Consider the following 19,166-nt stretch of genomic DNA (forward strand, 5'->3'; position numbering starts at 1 on the left):
GGCTACACAGAAATTTCTATCATCTCTGCCATAGTATTGCAATTGCTGTACATACTGAAATTACAGGCAATCTTTCAGTGTCATTCAGGGTTGAATCTGCGCATTTCCATGGATAAAATGGTGAATTCTAATCAAGATCTTTGGCTTATCATATATGCTGCAACTAAGAAACTAACTAATGTTGTGCTCTCTTGCGGGACAGGCCCACGAGCGGCTTCACTCATCGGCCCGACATCACTGACGCCTGCTTCTTCGCGACCCATGTGCCACCGGCATTCCTGCTCTTCATGCCTGGGTGCCGCCGACACCTTCAGCCATCTGTGCAGCTAGAAGCTGCCACCAAGATCTACACGGCCCGGGTGCTGCCAACACTGACATATCTTTGTGGCAGGAGCCGCCACGGCTGCTATCATCTTCACGTCTGGAACACCGCCGATTGCCTCCTGGACCTGACGTCCTAGGGACACGAGTGTACCTCTTTTCTGGATTTAAAGGGCAGGCTGCAGGAAAGCTCTGCAGCCCTTGCTGATGATGTCATCGTTTTGTCAGTCCTTCAGCCCTATAAAAGGGCTCTCTACCAGTTCCTCGGGGCCTTTGCAAGGGATTCTCATGGTCGTCCATGGCTCTTCATCCTGCAAGGTCTTCCGAGGTCATACTCCTGTCTTGATGGTCTTCATGTTCTTTGTTGAATATTCCTGACATTCTTGTTCCTGTTCCATGTTTCTGGTTTTCTTGTTCCTCATCAGAGTTCCTTCATGTTACTTGTTCCATGTTCTTGGTCTCTCGTCAGTTCCTTGTCCAAATCTTCTGAATCTCCGCCTCATATAAATATTAAATCAAGTTCCTGATGTCGGTCTTTGTTCCAAGGTCAGCCTTCTGGATTCCTCATCCTTCCTCCAGGCTCGCCAGTGTCGCAGTCCTTGACCAGCCCATGGGGGGCTATGTGGGGCGCTTCCTGGTCCAGGGCCTGTCTCCAAGTCTGTCTTCACTGGATCAAGTCCTCAGAGTCCATCCATGTTTTTAGAGTTCCAAGTTCCAAGTCGAGTCTTGAGTTCCTAGTCATGTTCCTAGTTTCAGGACTCATGGAGCTTATCCAGCCAGCAGATCTTCTTGTTCCTTGTTCCAAGCCACAATTCCTCATTCCATTCCATGATTCATCATTTCAAGGGATGTCCTGGCTTCCATCCTCATCTGAGTTTCAGTCCTGAGCCTGTCCTGCTCCCAACGTGGTCCATGACCAACCTGTGGCAGGCTGTGTGTGGCGCACAGCAGGACAGCATGATCCACGACCTGCCCACGTGGTGCTGTGAAGGGCGTGCTGAGGTGCAGTGCTCCTGGAAGCTGAACTCTCACCTGAACCAGAACCTTCATCCATTTTCCTAGTCTCCAGAGCCTTTGTCCATGTTCCTTGGATTCGAGCCTTCGTCCAAGTTCCTAGTCTTACCATGTCCGTCCTCAACCTTCATCTGTCCTGACACTCTTGCCGTTTGAAGCAGCAGGTCCGAAAAGACTATTGAGAGGCCGGAGTGCTACCCTAGAGACCAGCATTGCGCTGCTGGGTCTCACTGTGTGCATGCAGGTTCAGCGGAGGGTTTGAGAGCGATATTCCAAGCAGTGTTCCAAGTTCCAAGCAATATTCCAAGCCCAGCCCATGCCTGGATATGCTCGCCACTCTCAGTGTCTACCTTGGAACCTTGCCCTGAGGTTGTGCTCTAATCTAAGGGCTCACTCTCTCTTGAGCAAGTGACTGCACCCTGCGCTTGCAAAACCTAATCATTTTGGCGCTATAGAGTGACTAAGAGACTAAAGGTGAGATTACCTGGAGCAATCTCACTTGTGGCTTATTGCACAACTTGGCGCAACTAGCTAGATGGGATATATAAATATGGAAATTACCTGGGAAAGGCAGTCTAAAATAAAAAGGGATGGCTGCTGGTTTGAATCTTCAAAATTGACCTGATTTGGTTACTTATTGATAATGAGGGGTTGAATTCAATTAATGTTACATGAATATTAGATGTCTATATTTTTGCTAAGGCTTGGCTGAATATAATCATTCTTTGATAGAGAAATGATAATTTATTTTATTTTTTTATTTTTTATGGTGATGTTCATAGGGCTTTGTTGCCATTACTAACATGTGGGGATGGTACTTGAACACACTGCGTTGAACTCCAGCTCTCGTTCAGAAAGAGCGCTTTCATAGAGGAGTGGGGGGAAGGGTGGGGAGGTGTTATGAACCCTCCTGTAGCGGTGCTACGGGAGGCTCCTTACCTCTTCCTGGAGGCCGCTCCAAGCCAGGGTCTCGCCTGAGAACTGTCCAGGATTTGCTCCAGGGCCTGGGAGGCCTCGATGTCCGTGGGGCCTGCCTGAGGCTGCTCGTGCTAGCATGGATTTCCTGGTTTGGACCACGCCCTTCCCTAGGGGCCAGCCAGCAGCACTTCTCCGTAGTTTAGGGCCAGCTAGGTGTGGGCCTGCCAAACTCCTCCCAGGGAGTCACCAGTCTGCAGCCCTATAAAAGGACTTCAACTTCAGTCTGTCTTTGCCTTGCATTGTGGTGACTTCTCTCTGGAGGCTTCTGCCTGCCAGAGCTTTGTAAGGTCTTCCGGTCTTCGTGGAGCTCCTTGTCTCGTCTGCTTTTATACTACTTCTTCGTGCCTTGATGTTTCGCCTGAGCTCCCGGTCCATGTCCTGATGTCTCGCTATGTTCCTCTGCGCCCTGATGTGTCTTCCTTCCAGGATGTTCTTCCCTGTGTTTTCGTCTGGTGCTCTCGAGTCTTCTGTTCCTGTAAGCCGGTGCTCTCGGATGGTGTATGCCCAAGAATGAGGTGGCTTGCAGGTGTCCCTGTGCTCCTGAGCCTCCATTCCTGCCAACCTTGGGGGAAGCTTCGGATGACACCGGCTTCGTCATTGGAGTTCCTCCTTGCCCAGGTCCAAAAGGGCTTGGAATGGTCGGAGGACCATTCAACTTCCAACATCCTTGGATGTTGGCCTTGGGAGCTTGCAGGCCTGGCAGAGGGTCAGCCTGTCAGCCATGCAGAACCACTGTCAACCCTCGGCTTGGCCCTGAAGGTCTGGGCCCGGGATGAGGCCCATGGGCACACTAAACCCCCTACGTAACAGGAGGGATGGGAGGAAAAGGGGGTAATAAGAATGGATTTGAGTTTTATAATTCATTATATAGTACCAACGCAGGGAAGTGGGAGAGAAATATACAGGCTTTATTCTGAGATCCTCTCCAGTGTACCCCGTGTCTCGGGCCACTACCGTGCCAGTACTAGTGAGGAGCCACCTTGGTGTGCCATTTCCACGTCATCGCTACAGAACCCTCTCCTGTGTACCCTGGATCTCGGGCCACTACTGTGCCAGCTCTAGTGAGGAAGCACCTCGGTGTACCTGCGCTGCAGGTCATTGCCACGTCATTGCTATAGGTTCCTCGCCGGTGTACCCATACCCTGGGCCACAATAATACCATCTCTGATTGAGGAATCCCTCGGTGTACCCTGCGCTGCAGGCCACTATCACATCATCACTTCGGAGAGACTTCTTCGGTGAACCCCGCTCTGCGGACCATTACCGGATATTCATGTCTGAGGCTTTCCCTCTGGCTGTACCTCTTATCAAACTTTATCTCTTCCTCCTGTACCCCCCGCTTCGTGGGCTGTGCCTTTTCTACGTTTATAATAAAGACTCTATTCCACAGCTGTGTCTGACGTCCGCTGAGACCGCACCTTCCAATGATGAGGCTCACAGGGCTCCTTCCTGTGGGCGATACCATCTCTCACCTCAGCCCAGGGCCCACACACCTACAAGTCTTAACAGATTGCTAACTCCATGGACCCGGCACAGGTCTCAGCGATTCAGGCCATCCCTGGCCTGGCCCAGCGAATTTCAGAGCAGCAAAAGGTATTGCTTTGGCTAATGCCATCAATCAATTAAGCACTCGGCTGGACTCTGCCTCGATGCCTGCCAAGCCAAGTCCTGCTTCACTTGCACCGCTGTTTCAGCCTCCTGTGCCCTTGCCTGCACCCCCTTGCTTCGCAGGTGACCCCTGGTTCAGAAAGCAGGGGCTTTCTGAACCAGTGCAGCATGCACTTCTCTTTGCAGCCTGCATATTTTCCCGATGTAGTGTCCAAACCTATGTACATCTTATCCCTCCTGGATGGAAAAGCCTTGGCCTGGGCGTCAGCCCTTTGGGAACGAATGGATCCAATTCTCAATGACTTGCCAGGCTTCCTTGCCTTGTTTCGCTCTGTATTTGAAAATCCTGCTCGCAGGACCGTCACTGGATCTGCACTCCTGCATTTGCAACAAGATTCCAGGTCGCTGACCGAATATGTCATTGAGTTTAGGACTCTTTCCTCAGAATTACACTGGGCTTCTAAGAAAACTAAAAAGTCATGGGATAGGAGGTAATGTCCTTTCATGGATTACAAACTGGTTAAAAGACAGGAAACAGAGAGTAGGAATAAATGGTCAATTTTCTCAGTGGAAAAGGGTAAACAGTGGAGTGCCTCAGGGATGCATAAATGATCTGGAAAGGAATACGATGAGTGAGGTGATCAAATTTGCGGATGCTACAAAATTATTCAGAGTAGTTAAATCACAAGCGGATTGTGATACATTACAGGAGGACCTTGCAAGACTGGAAGATTGGGAATCCAAATAGCAGATGAAATTTAATGTGGACAAGTGCAAGGTGTTGCATATAGGGAAAAATAACCCTTGCTGTAGTTACATGATGTTAGGTTCCATATTAGGAGCTACCACCCAGGAAAAAGATCTAGGCATCATAGTGGATAATACTTTAAAATCGTCGGCTCAGTGTGCTGCAGCAGTCAAAAAAGCAAATAGAATGTTAGGAATTATTAGGAAGGGAATGGTTAATAAAACGGAAAATGTCATAATGCCTCTATATCGCTCCATGGTGAGACCGCACCTTGAATACTGTGTACAATTCTGGTCGCCGCATCTCAAAAAAGATATAGTTATGAAGGAGAAGGTACAGAGAAGGGCAAGACTAGAAGATTGGGAATCCAAATGGCAGATGAAATTTAATGTGGACAAGTGCAAAGTGTTGCATATAGGGAAAAATAACCCTTGCTGTAGTTACACGATGTTAGGTTCCATATTAGGAGCTACCAACCAGGAAAAAGATCTAGGCATCATAGTGAAGATAGCAAGTAGCACATTTAAGACTAATCAGAGGAAAAGGAGGGAGCGCAAGTTACTTTGAAGTTTATTTTTATATTTTTATTATTATATTTTTTTGGTTTAGTTTGTTGAAAACGTCGACTTTTTTTCCTACGTGGCTAGGTTTTTGGCACTGCAGGGACTTATTGATGGAGTCGGCGATGGCCGGGGGGGAGAGCTCTTGAGGGGGGACGTCTTGCTGGAAACCCCAACGTCGAACGCTCCCGTGCGGAGACCGAGTGAAGGAGATGCAACTGACTCCGGGGGGGAACAAATCAAGCTTATGCCCATTCTCCCCCGCTTTTCTACTATGGGGTGCGAGTCGCTGCTGGCCGTTTGTGGGGTGCCCTCCTGGAGGAGGGTTCTCGCGACCCCTGCCCCCCCCCCCCCCCGGGTCTAAATCGAGAACGGCTGCGGCCCTCGGCGACGGACCTGCGCCGGGGGAGGCGGTCTGGACAGCGGGCATTTTGTTCTATGGTTATTGAGGGTTTGTTCCCTTCTGTTCTTGTTCTTTTTTCTTTTTCTTTTTGGTTGCGCCTGGGAGGAGTGGCCTCCCAAGATGGAGCCAAGTTTACCGGATTGGACTAGCGCTGGGACCACAGGCTGTTTGAAATAGGCCTCAGGCATTCGCTGACTTTATGGGTCGAAGGCCAGGGATCTAAAATCGGCTGGAGTGGGGACCCTGGACACATTTCTGTGATTTCTATGCCTCTGGAACGATCTGGAGGAGTTCAAGTTTATGGGTGTGGGGGGTTTTGGGTGGGGAAGGGATGGGGAGGGGGGAGGGGAGGGGGAAGTGGGGTTCAGGGTGGGAGGGTGGGGGAAGGGGACGGGATTGGTTGGCCTGTGGATAAGGCAGACATATGTGTTCATGCGGTACAAGTGACCACTTTCTACTTAGGTAACATGCTCCTGTATGCACTCTGGAAACCACTGAGAAGTGTTCATGGGAGGCGCGAGGGAAGGAGGCTGAGCTGGGGGCCCCTTCTCTAGTGGATACGAATCAGAATTGGGAAGGTATCTCCCTACTACTAAGGAGGTATGTCTAAATTGATATCTTGGAACGTAAACGGGCTGGGAACGCCCGTGAAGCGACAAAAAGTATTGGCCCATCTTAAGCGTCTCAGGGCTGAAATTGCAGGGATCCAGGAGACGCATCTCACAGTGCAGGAGAGTAAAAAACTGGAAAGAGACTGGGTGGGGGTCTGTGTCTACGCGGCGGCCTCGCGCAGGAAGGGGGGTGTCGCGATTTTAATAAATAAAAATGCAAATTTTCAAGTTTCCAAGTCCATATCGGACCCCGAGGGGAGGTATGTTCTCCTCCTAGGAACGTGGAATGGCAGACCAGTTACCATCTGTAATGTATACGCCCCGAATGAGTATCAACATAGCTTCTTTGTGACCCTATGTAACCTCCTACAAGTGCATAGTCAGGGAACTGTGTACGTTATCGGTGATTTTAATTGTGTACATGAGGCGACTTTAGATAGAAGTGCTGCCCCAAAACCGACCGGAGGAGGACGGAACAGCAAATCCCAAAAAGGCGTGGCATTCCTTTGTAAACATCTAGCGCTTATAGATGTTTGGCGCACACTTCACCCCCAAGAAAGGGACTACACGCACATCTCCCGTTCTCACAACACACTTTCACGCTTAGACTATATCCTTGTCTCTAAACCGGATTTTTTTGTTGTACTCACTGCTGAGATTGAAGCCCTAGTGGTCTCAGACCACGCTCCAGTCTCCATAACCATTCAGACTCCGTCTTTTGCACAAAAAACCCGACTGTGGAAGTTCCCTGCCTTTCTGCGCGGGGATGCCCAATTTAGGGAATTTCTAAAAAATAAATGGAAAGATTATGCTCACCACAACGGGCAGCATGAATCTACCCCGCAGCTTTTCTGGGACACCGCGAAAGCGGTGCTTCGAGGAGACATGATTGCATACGTACATTCACGCAATAAGCGGATCAGTCAGTCCATTTTAGAGTTAGAGGCCCTCTTACACCGTGCAAAAAAAGCCTTAAACCGACAAAATTCGGAGGAACACAGAACTGAGTTTTACAGCATCTTGGGCCGATTGAACACACTCTTAGACGCTAGAGCGCAGTCATACCTACAGAAGGGGAAGATATCTTTCTTCAAATACGGGAACAAGCCCAGTCGCCTGCTGGCCAACTTAATAAAAATTAGGAGACATAAATCCACCATTGTCCGCTTGCAAACTCCCGCAGGTAAGGAAACCTCCAAGCCGCAGGAGATCCGAGAAATATTCAGACAATTCTACAGTAATTTGTATAAAGCAGAGACTGTGGGGGGAGAGATAGCGGAAGATCATTTCTTCAGGGACGTGGCCCTACCTACCCTGTCCGGTTCACAACTCCTCTTTCTGAATCGCCCGATACAGTCGTTTGAGGTTACGCAGGTTATTTCACAGCCGTCCAGCCCGGAAAGGCCCCGGGCCCAGACGGCTTTTCCTACGACTTTTACAAAATACTGGAACCCTTTCTTAGCACACCCCTGACGGAATATTTCAGAGATGGGCTAAAACAGGGAAAGTTCCCTACACACTTCAATGCAGCTCATATTATCGTCCTCCCCAAACCAGGGAAGGACCCGGTGAGCCCCGCTTCATACCGGCCAATTTCCTTATTAAATTGCGATCTAAAAATTTTAGCTAAAGTTTTAGCAGAAAGACTAAAAGTCCTCCTCCCTAATCTCATTTCACATCATCAGACAGGTTTTGTACGGAGGCGTAAACCAACTGGGACCATTATAAAGTTATTAACCGCAATGTCCCTCTGTCAAGCGCAAGCCACCCCAGCTTTGGTGATAGGCTTTGACTCGGAAAAAGCTTTTGATCGGGTGGCATGGCCATATCTTTTTTCAGTCTTACAACGGTTTGGCATACGAGGCGAATTTTTGAACTACATCGCATTGTTATATCAGAGTCCCACCTCCCGCATATGGGTGAATAATGAGTTATCAGACACTGTAGACATACAGCGAGGGGTGCGACAGGGCTGTCCCCTGTCACCTCTATTATACATATTGGCATTAGACCCCTTGCTACGGAAGATCGACGGGTGCCGGGAAGTGAAAAGGTTTTGGGGGCCCAAAACATGTATTTAAGTTGGCCGCCTTTGCGGACGATTTGCTAGTTTACCTAACAAAACCGGAGCTCTCCCTTCCAGGGTTACTGGGCATCTTAGAGCAATATGGAAATTTTGCAGGGCTGAAGATAAATCACACCAAATCCGAGGCCTTAGATGTTACTGGTACACTACAACCACACTGGCACACAGCCTTTCCTCTCAAATGGGCGTCCGACACTTTAAAATATTTGGGTCTATTCATACCTAAAAAGATGTCCCAATTTTACCAGGTGAACATACACCCTCTACTGCGTACGTCTCAAGCCACTATGAGGAGATGGTCGTCCCTTCCCTTGTCCCTGATGGGGCGTATACAACTTTTTCAAATGGTCCTGCTCCCTAAGTGGCTGTATATTCTCCAATTAGCCCCTCTGTGGATAACTAATAAGGACCACCATCAGTTTCAGCGAGCCTTGCGCTCTTTTCTCTGGAGGGGGAAAAGGTCTCGCATACCCATAGCGGCTCTCATGACGCCTAGGGATGGGGGAGGACTGGGGTGCCCAAACCTCGCCTGGTATAATCTCGCATGTAATATGCGTCATGTCAAAGACTGGCTTTTTGCACTCAATGTTTTTACCCCATGCTCTTTTCTATCAGAATGGTTGGGGGTATCGTCTTTAAACCCTTTGCTACAAATCCCCATCCAGTTGATACCTTCTTTTATCAAAGAGCAGGTAGTATGGCAGACGTGCAGGAAAGCGTGGCAGATGCTCTGCAAAATAGGACATGTCTCGAACCCCCTTACTTCAAATCTTGCCATTGCTGGCCACGATTTGTTTCCTCCGGGGAACACTAGTAGAGTCTTTCAACGTTGGAAAACTCTGGGGTTAACATACATTTTTGACCTATTTGATGAGCAAAAGAGGGACCTATTATCTTTCCCATTCCTTCAGCAGCAATATTCCCTACCAGGGGAAGATATCTTTGCATACACCCAAGTTACACATTTCATTCGATCTGAAAAGGTTCATCTTTTTGACACAGTGGAGACTCGAAAATTGAGGGATATGCTGTATGTGGGCAAAAGACAGAAGGCCTCGGTCTCCTTTTTCTACAAGGAGCTTAGGGGTTTTATAGATTCCAGCCCTATTCAACCCATATACGCTAGATGGCTGAAGTGGCCTTTGTTTTCATTAACTTTCATTGAGTTTGTACGTTGCTTTCATGATTTGCCTGCACTGTCAGAAAATGCGCTGTTACAAGAAATTCAATACAGATTTCTTTGGCTCAGTCACATTACACCTCAGCGCGCCTACCAAATGAAAATTGCACAGACACCTGGTTGTCCTAAGTGTCACATGTCCGAGAGCACCTACTTCCATTGTTTTTGGGAATGTAGAGAGGTGTCCAAATTTTGGAGGCAGGTTCGCCGTATGTGTGGCCGTCTATTGAAAAGGGGTCTACCTCCAGACCCCAACCTTTGGTTTTTTGGCATGGATGATTCACTGCCCACCCCTCTATCTGAGCCGGAACGTTTTTTCATATTAAGGGCGGGGTTGGTGGGAAAACAGGTTATCCTGGCAAATTGGTTAAACCCGGAATCTCCAAGCCAGGAACATTGGTTCCGGAAGATGGTGCAGTTGTGCTCCATGGAATATGCCAGTTTGACGTCAGCCGAGCCAAAGAGATCTGTACGTATCCCGTTAATATGGACGGCTTTCACTGAATATCTTCGCCCTAAAATGGGCCAGTACGTGGATCCGTGGCGCTGAGGCTCGTTTTTCCCTTCCTGTCTACCAGCCCCGGAGAAGCCATACCAGTGGACGGGCACATCTGATGGACACGCAGAGGATACAGGAGAAAATCGCACTAACGCTTACCGTGGTCATAGACTCAACGTGAAACAGGCTGGACACTGCCATACGGAGGGGGGGAGGGAAGGGGAGTAAAATATTGTGGGTTCTTAGCTTACTGGTTAAAGTTGTTTCTTGTACTTGAAAAATGTTAATAAACAGAATATTAAAAAAAAAAAAAAAAAAAAAAAAAAAAGACTAATCAGAGGAAATTCTTTTTCACTCAACGCACAATAAAGCTCTGGAATTTGTTGCCAGAGGATGTGGTTGGTGCAGTTAGTGCAGCTGGGTTCAAAAAAAGTTTGGATAAGTTCTTGGAGGAGAATTCCATTAATGGCTATTAATCAAGTTTACTTAGGGAGCGAGCGGATCTGCAGGGCCGTCCCCTAGAGAGAAAGGAAAGCTCGCGCAAGAGCGCTGAAAACCCCAAGAAGCTGCCCCCAAGTTACTCGGGTTTCTTTTCCTAAAGCTGCCGGCACGTGCAGGCTATTTAACCCCCCTGTTACTTTGCAGTTTGTACCAATTTCCACCTATTGTTGCAGACGTAAAGGTCGACCTGGCGTTGTAAAATAGATCTGGAGACCGGGTGCTCTGCCAAGTGGAAGAAGTCATGCAGTGTGCGATTAATGGCAGAGCCATAATTAATCACGGGTATCTCACAATATCCATAGTCAAAAGTGTTTATATGCTAGGAGGAACATCTGAATTCAAGAAAATATGGGACAAGCACAGGGGACTTCCCGGGGAGTGGTAGGGATTATAGAGTTGAGCAGTTGGTGAGGAGGGCAGACTAAATAAACCGTATGGTCTTTTCTGCTGTCATGTTTCTATGATTGCCGAGAAGGAGCCTGGTGTATAAGTCCTTGTTCACTCTGTAAAAGGCACCTAGCCCTTCCAACAAGACAGGTGCAGCTGCCTATCTCAGCACTACCATAAGAACAGGACAAGTTTATTGCACTCCCATTGCCCATCTTCCATGCATCCAGCACCGCTGCCCCCATAACCAATGCCCCTCCACTTCACTCCTGGCCAGAGGGAGTGCAAAGCCACTAACACAGCTGGAGTCTGGCCTACTGTATAATAGCTTTAATATAAAAACATATTTAAACTGTGAAGAGCAATTTAAAAATGTTATCTGCAATAATCTGCTCCATTTTGTATCAATATTTATTCTATATTTCAATTAAGGGTGAGTGCAGTGAGAATACAGCTTCCATTAACCCTCATCTCCCTTCTGTGGCAAATTTAGATGATCTTTCCCATTCCATTGTGATGCTGCACTGCTGCCAGGACAGAATTCCTGTTATGACACACAGGCTGTGTACAAAGATTAGTAACAAGTCTCGGTGAAGACGAGGACAAGTTGAAGGAAATGAAGATTTTGAACAAGTAGGAGAAGGTTGGAAGGTGAGAAAAAGAAGACAGAAGGACAAAGTGAAAATTCTTAAATCTTAACCTTCCACTCTTCTGAATCTGTTAACCACTTAGCACAGGTTTTCTGCTATAGGTGATATATAAAAACCTGTAAATCAATCTATTACCTTCATGTTATCTCATTTTCTCTTGCACCTTCTAGGGCCACCGCTGACCAGCTGAGTTTTAAGGATATTCCTAATGAATATGCATGCAATATATCTGCATACATTGGAGGCAGTGCATGCAAATATATTTCATGCATATTCATTGGGCATATCCTGAACTCCCAATTGGCTGTTCATTCCTTGTACTAGGCTCCATGCAGTAACACTTTTCCATAGTTTGTGTGTGCATTTGGGGGCCTATATGCCATTATATATATGACATACATACATTACACCTTCTCTCTAACAAACCGTTACTACAACAAATCTGAAAACATGACTTCAAAGTAATGGTTGTACAGTATTTCTCAAAGAAGTCTGATTCTTCCATATCAAACCCTTTCCAGGACAAACCATTGGCATAGGTTTGAAAGCATTTTGTTATAAAGAAAGAACGCTGTATATAAACAGACAGCACATGTGTCTTGTGGAACAAATCTAAAAGGATTAGGAGGCTGCTTCAGGCTTCCCCCGTGTCCATAAGAACATAAGAAATTGCCATACTGGGTCAGACCAAGGGTCCATCAAGCCCTGCTTCCTGTTTCCAACAGTGGCCAATCCAGGCCATAAGAACCTGGCAAGTACCCAAAAACTAAGTCTATTCCATGTAACCATTGCTAATGGCAGTGGCTATTCTCTAAGTGAACTTAATAGCAGGAAATGGATTTCTCCTCCAAGAACTTATCCAATCCTTTTTTAAACACAGCTATACTAACTGCACGAACCACATCCTCTGGCAACAAATTCCAGAGTTTCCACTTAAGCTTTTCCACTTAAGCTTTTCCACTTAAGTAGTGTCACAATTAGAAGTAGCAGCTGACCTAGTTAGAAAGACAAAGCCTGTTTCTCTGGTTCATCTACACATTCATATTAGATTTTTAATTAAAGTGCATCATATTTTAAAAGGAGATTTACTACCAACACAGGATTAGAGAAAGTAAGTCTGCCCTTGCTAAAAATCCATACGGAAGAAAGGCTTCCTCTGCTTATAATTATTGATGGTACACAGTATATTAGGGCACTATTTAAGAAAGTCCTGTGATGCTGCAAAACTCCATCTTTGTATGGGACAATTTTATCCTTTATTTGGTTAAGGAATAGGAAGAATATCATAATCATTCAAAAGGGAAAGGGAAGTCTTTGAAACATTCATCTAGGGTAGAAAGTGAACATGTAAAGATTAAAATCAGAGAAATTGGCATGATGCCTCTCTGCTTGTACCAGGCTGAGGATTGTCTGATTTATGTGCTGGGAAAGGGAGTTCATGCAGTTTTTATGCATAGTCAGGCATGGAATCACATTGATGCATTCAAGACTTGGAACAGCATCAGAGCATGGCTAGGAGTTTAGCAATCTACAATCCAGGAACAATGCAGAAATCAGGATCAAGAACAGGTTTATGCAGATGGGAGGAATATGGATTTTAGTAGTCAACAGCCTCCTTTTCTAGCCCATTTAGGTGGAATAACAGTTCTCGATCCCCTTTGCTGGAGATTTGAATCCCGCTTAGGACTGCATTAGAAGCTGTCACGAGTGGTGCTAAGCTCTTCTTGGTAGGGATACTGAAGATGGGGAGCACCTAATTGGTCCCTTCTTCCTGAGCCTGGCAGTGATGGAAGCAGCAGACACTGAGCACAGGGGCTGAACCAGTGTATTCTCTCAGACCCTGCTTTCTTCATGGCAGGGCCACCTATGAGTGCAGATTGACTTAGTCACTATTCTCACTGGCTGCTGCTATCGTCACCTCTGTGTTCAGGACCAGCAGCAGCAGAAGCAGTGATGAAGTCTGTGGAGAGGGACAGAGGTAGGGATAAGGTCAGTTGCCAACCCTAATGATACATTTGATCTTTGTGCTGGGAAGTGTGGTCACAGAGGAGGTGCCGGCAGAAATTAGCGCCGCCGCCTACCTTTGGGTAGGCGCTAATTTCTGAAAGCAAAATGTGCAGCCTGGCTGCACATTTTGCTTTCTGAATCACGCGGGAATACCTAATAGAGCCATTTGCATGTTGCGGGCACTATTAGGTTCGGGGGGGGGGGGGGGGGGGGGGGGGGGGGGGGGGGGGTGGGGGGGGTTGGACGCGCGTTTTGGACACGCTATTACCCCTTACTGAATAAAGCTAGCGAGTCCAAAACACGCACCCAATCGCGGGTTAATAGTGCGCTCTACCGGTGCGCACTGTAATGTATCGGTCTGATAGAGAGAAAATTCTACAGTTAACTGCTTGCTGACTTTGATGAGAGATGAAGAGGATTTCTGGTGTAAGCAGTAGTGGAATATAAATAGAATGATTTACCTAAGAGCATAAAATGTTCCATTTTAGGTCAGAACAAAAAGGCCCATCAATCCCAGCTTCCTATCCCTCACAGAGGCCAATGGGGGTCACTAGGATGTACCCAGGAGATCCCAATCAGGAAATCCATTCCTTGTTGCTCATTGTCAGGGATAAGCGATGGCTTCTCCCTGACAATGGCTAATAAGTATTTATAGACGTGTGTCCAAACTCCTTTTCAACCCAGCTATGCGAGATGCCTTGACCACATCCTCCAGCAACAAATTCCACAGCTTGAAAAAATACTTTCTCTGATGATTTAAATCTGTTCTTGTTAGAACAGATGTCACCTAGTCATAGTACTGTCTAAAAGTACTATGACTAGGTCAGGGGTCGGGAACCTTTTTGGCTGAGAGAGCCATGAACGCCACATATTTTAAAATGTAATTCCGTGAGAGCCATACTAACTACAACCCCCCACTCTCCTGACTCCCCAAGACCTACCAAATTAATTTACTACAACCCCCTACTCTCCTGATGCCCCCAATACCTGCCAAATTAATTTACTACAACCCCCCATCCTCCTAACCCCCCCCCCAAAGAACTGCCAAAGGTCCCTGGTGATCCAGCGGGGGTCCAGGGCTCGCAGACAAATCTTTAATAAAAAAGTAAAAATCTAACAAAACCCCCACCCTCCTGACGCCCCCCAAGACCTCCAAAATTAATTTACTACAACCCCCACCCTCCTGATGCCCCCAAAGACCTCCAAAATTAATTTACTACAACCCCTACCCTCCTGACCCCCCCAAGACCTGCCAAAAGTCCCTGGTGGTCCAGCGGGGTCCAGGAGCGATCTCCTGGACTTGGGCTGTCGGCTGCCAGTAGTCAAAATGGCGCTAACGGCCCTTTGCCCTCACTATGTCATTGGGGTCGACCAATGGCGGCGGTAAGAGCAAAGGGCCGTTGACACCATTTTGATTACTGGCAGCCGACGGCCCTTTGCCCTTACTATGTCACAGGGGCTACCGCCGCCATTGGTCAACCCCAGTGACATAGTAAGGGCAAAGGGCCGTCAGCGCCATTTTGACTACTGGCAGCCGACAGCCCAAGTCCAGGAGATCACTCCCGGACCGCTCCTGGACCCCCGCTGGACTTTTGGCAGGTCTTTGGGGAGTCAGGAGGGTGGGGGTTGTAGTAAATTAATTTTGGAGGTCTTGGGGGGCGTCAGGAGGTTAGGGGATTTTGTTAGATTTTTACTTTTTTATTAAAGATTTGTCTGCGAGCCAGATGCAGCCATCAAAAGAGCCATATCTGGCTCCCGAGCCATAGGTTCCTGACCCCTGGACTAGGTGATACTAGGTGATACTACTAGGTGATCCCTTGTTTGATGTAATGTATTCGTTTGCTTTTATCGTTTCACTGTAAACCGATGTGATTTGTAATTTTGCACATGAATGTCGGTATATAAAAGTTCCAAATAAATAAATAAAAGGGTAGACAACTTGTTCCACCCCATTCATGATTTTATAACCTTTGTCATATCTCCTTTTCCAAGCTGAAGAGCCCTAACCTCTTTAGCCTTTCTTCATAGGGGAGCCGTTCCATCCCCTTTATCATTTTTGCTGCCTTTCTCTGTACCTTTCCTACTTCTGCTATATCTTTTTTGAGATGGGCAACCAGAACTGCACACAATACTCAATGTACTTCACCTTCAACACATAGCCAGCATAGCTCTCTGCTTCAACGGCAGGGGCAATGTAGAAAAGAGTATCTATATATATAGACAACAACCAACAAGGACTAAATTACATAGTCGAGTAAACAAAAGCATGCGTGTAGCTTGCTTATTGAGGCAGTTACTACCCCTAACTAAGCTACATATTCAATTAGATGCAGTTCCAACACTGCTCTCTACATTAATGGTGGGGTGGACGGGAAATAAAACTAAAAGGTACTAAGAGCCAAGCATAACAAGAGGAAAAAAAAAAAGTGCATAGCTTGCTGGGCAGACTGGATGGGCCGTTTGGTCTTTTTCTGCCGTCATTTCTATGTTTCTATGTTACAGTCGCACCTGTTGCGACCGTCGGTCTGCGACAGCTTCACCCTGCCTACCTTACTCTTCTTGTGGCTCGTCCCGCTCACCTCGGACTACTGGCTGCCGCGGCGTCTGTCTGCCGACCTCTCTGGCGTCCCTGGACCGGCTTTGGTGCTGCTTCCCACCATGCTCCTTCAAGGTACCATAGGGCGCATGCGCGCACGCCACCCTCATCTTTATTTCCTCTTTGGCGCGAACCTCAGGGGCGTCCCCCTGAGATGACGTCATGCTGCCCAGATATTTAAGCCTACTACTTTTGCTAGCTAAAAGAGTTAGCAACGATTCGGATTCTACGGATGGGATTCGCTCTCCGTACCAAAGCTACTCTGCCACTCCAGCGATATCTGGAACTCTTACTGCTAATGGAGTACCTGCTCCTCGGGGGCCTCATCTGCTTCTTTCAGGTGCTATCAGGAAACCGGTACTCGTTCCTCAAGGGCCCATGTTCCCTGAGACGCTGCCTACATCTACAATCCTTTCTACTTGGAGGACTTCACTAACAGTATCCATCTGTGAATACAACTACCATCTATTCCACAGTACTGCTGCCCTGGAACCAGGTACTCGCTCCTCGAGGACCTGCCCTCTGTTCCAGTGCCAGACATCTCGTCTAGTGGAACCGCTGTGTGAGTACAATACCACTGAGTCTCCCTGCTCTAAGGGATCAGGTACTTGCTCCTCGAGGGCCTGCTCTCCCTGTCTCGGAGCTTCTCCTAATTCTACTTGGGACTCTGAATGCTTCTTATTGTGTACTCATAACTCTCAGTCTCTTTCCACTACAGCATAGCCAAGCAGAGGATCCGCTGTTCCAGCGTCCTGTGGGATACTCGCCCAGCTGGGCTCAACATCTACTACTCATTACTGCCACCTCTGGTGGTTTCCAAAACTTTTTAAATAAAGAATCAATCTGTGTTTGTGTGTCCAGAGTCTAGCCTGACACCGTGGTCCCTCACGGGACTGCCCCCCCATGGGCGTGGTCAGCTGCCACAGTGTCCAAGGATCCACCCAAACACCAATAACCATAACAGCACCATGGGTTGATATTCTTACTTTTATTCTCCATTCCTTTCCAAATAATTCCTAACATTCTATTTGCTTTTTTTGACAATTGCCACACACTTAGCTGAGGATTTCAATGTATTTGTCCATAGTGATTCCAAGATCCTTTTCCTTGGTGGTTGACTCCTAATACAGAACCCAGCACTGTGTACCTGTAGTTCAGATTATTTTCCCTATGAACTTGTGCACATTAAATTTCATCTGCCACTTAGAAACAGGTACTTTTAATTAGGGCTTCTGAACTTAAGAACATAAGAAATTGCCATGCTGGGTCAGACCAAGGGTCATCAAGCCCAGCATCCTGTTTCCAACAGAGGCCAAACCAGTCCACAAGAACCTGGCAATTACCCAAACACTAAGAAGATCCCATGCTACTGATGCAATTAATAGCAGTGGCTATTCCATAAGTAAACTTGATTAATAGCAGTTAATGGACTTCTCCTCCAAGAACTTATCCAAACCTTTTTTGAACCCAGCTACACTAACTGCACTAACCATATCCTCTGGCAACAAATTCCAGAGCTTTATTGTGCGTTGAGTGAAAAAGAATCTTCTCCGATTAGTCTTAAATGTGCTACTTGCTAACTTCATGGAATGCTCCCTAGTCCTTCTATTATTCGAAAGTGTAAATAACTAATTCACATCTACTCGTTCAAGACCTCTCATGACCTTAAAGACCTCTATCATACCCCCCCTCCCCCCTCAGCCGTCTCTTCTCCAAGCTGAACAGCCCTAACCTCTTCAGCCTTTCCTCATAGGAGAGCTGTTCCATCCCCTTTAACATTTTGGTTCCCTTTCTCTGTACCTTCTCCATTGCAACTATATCTTTTTTGTTATGCGGCGACCAGAATTGTACACAGAATTCAAGGTGCAGTCTCACCATGGAGCGATATAGAGGCATTATGACATTTTCCGTTTTATTAACCATTCCCTTCCTAATAATTCTTAACCTTCAGTTTGCTTTTTTGACTGCTGCAGCACACTGAGATGACGATTTTAAAGTATTATCCACTATGATGTCTAGATCTTTTTCCTGGGTGATAGCTCCCAATATGGAACCCAACATCGTATAACTACAGCAAGGGTTATTTTTCCCTATATGCAATACCTTGCAATGTCCACATTAAATTTCATCTGCCATTTGGATGCCCAATCTTCCAGTCTTTCAAGGTCCTCCTGTAATGTACCACAATCCGCTTGTGATTTAACTACTCTGAATAATTTTGTATCATCCGTAAATTTGATAACCTCACTCGTCGTATTCCTTTCCAGATCATTTATATATATATTGAAGAGCACCGGTCCAAGTACACATCCCTGAGGCACTCCATTGTTTACCCTTTTCCACTGAGAAAATTGATCATTTAATCCTACTCACTGTTTCCTGTCCTAAACAGTGGAGTGTCTCAGGGATCTGAACTTGGACCGGTGCTTTTCAATATATAAATATCTAACCCGCCCCCCCCAGCCCTATCTAAAACCCCCTCCTTACCTTTATTGGGAAAATTACGCCTGCCTCCAGGCACAGCGGCTGTTCTGGAGGCCTCGGTCCCACCCTCGGAGCGCCCCCAGGCCGGCTCCCTGCCCACGGCCCTGCTCCGGGAACGCCCCTTTTTCAAAGCCCCGGGACGTACGCGCGTCCAGGGTCTTTTGTGCGCCTCTGAGCCTATGCAAGATAGGCTCAGTGTGTGGGGAAATGGCTCGAAGTGAATGAAAGAGAATGGGGACAGAAAACCTATCAGAATCTGAGTCACACACAGCAGCACCCCCCCCCCCCCCCCAGACCACACACCTATATTATTGTCACCATCTTAGCCACATTCACCAACCCTCCTGCCAGGCCCCCAGTCCCACAACCATTCTAGCCACACATATCCACCCCCGCACCACTTCCACCACCCCAGTCACATACCCTAACCGTCTGACACACACCAAGCCACACATCCTCACCTCATTGCCATCAGCTCCAGTCATATCCACCCACCTACCATCCCCTTGTCCCATACCCACCCCACCACTGCC

Source organism: Rhinatrema bivittatum, chromosome 10, assembly GCF_901001135.1.
Source record: "Rhinatrema bivittatum chromosome 10, aRhiBiv1.1, whole genome shotgun sequence".
Taxonomy (NCBI): Eukaryota; Metazoa; Chordata; class Amphibia; order Gymnophiona; family Rhinatrematidae; genus Rhinatrema; species Rhinatrema bivittatum.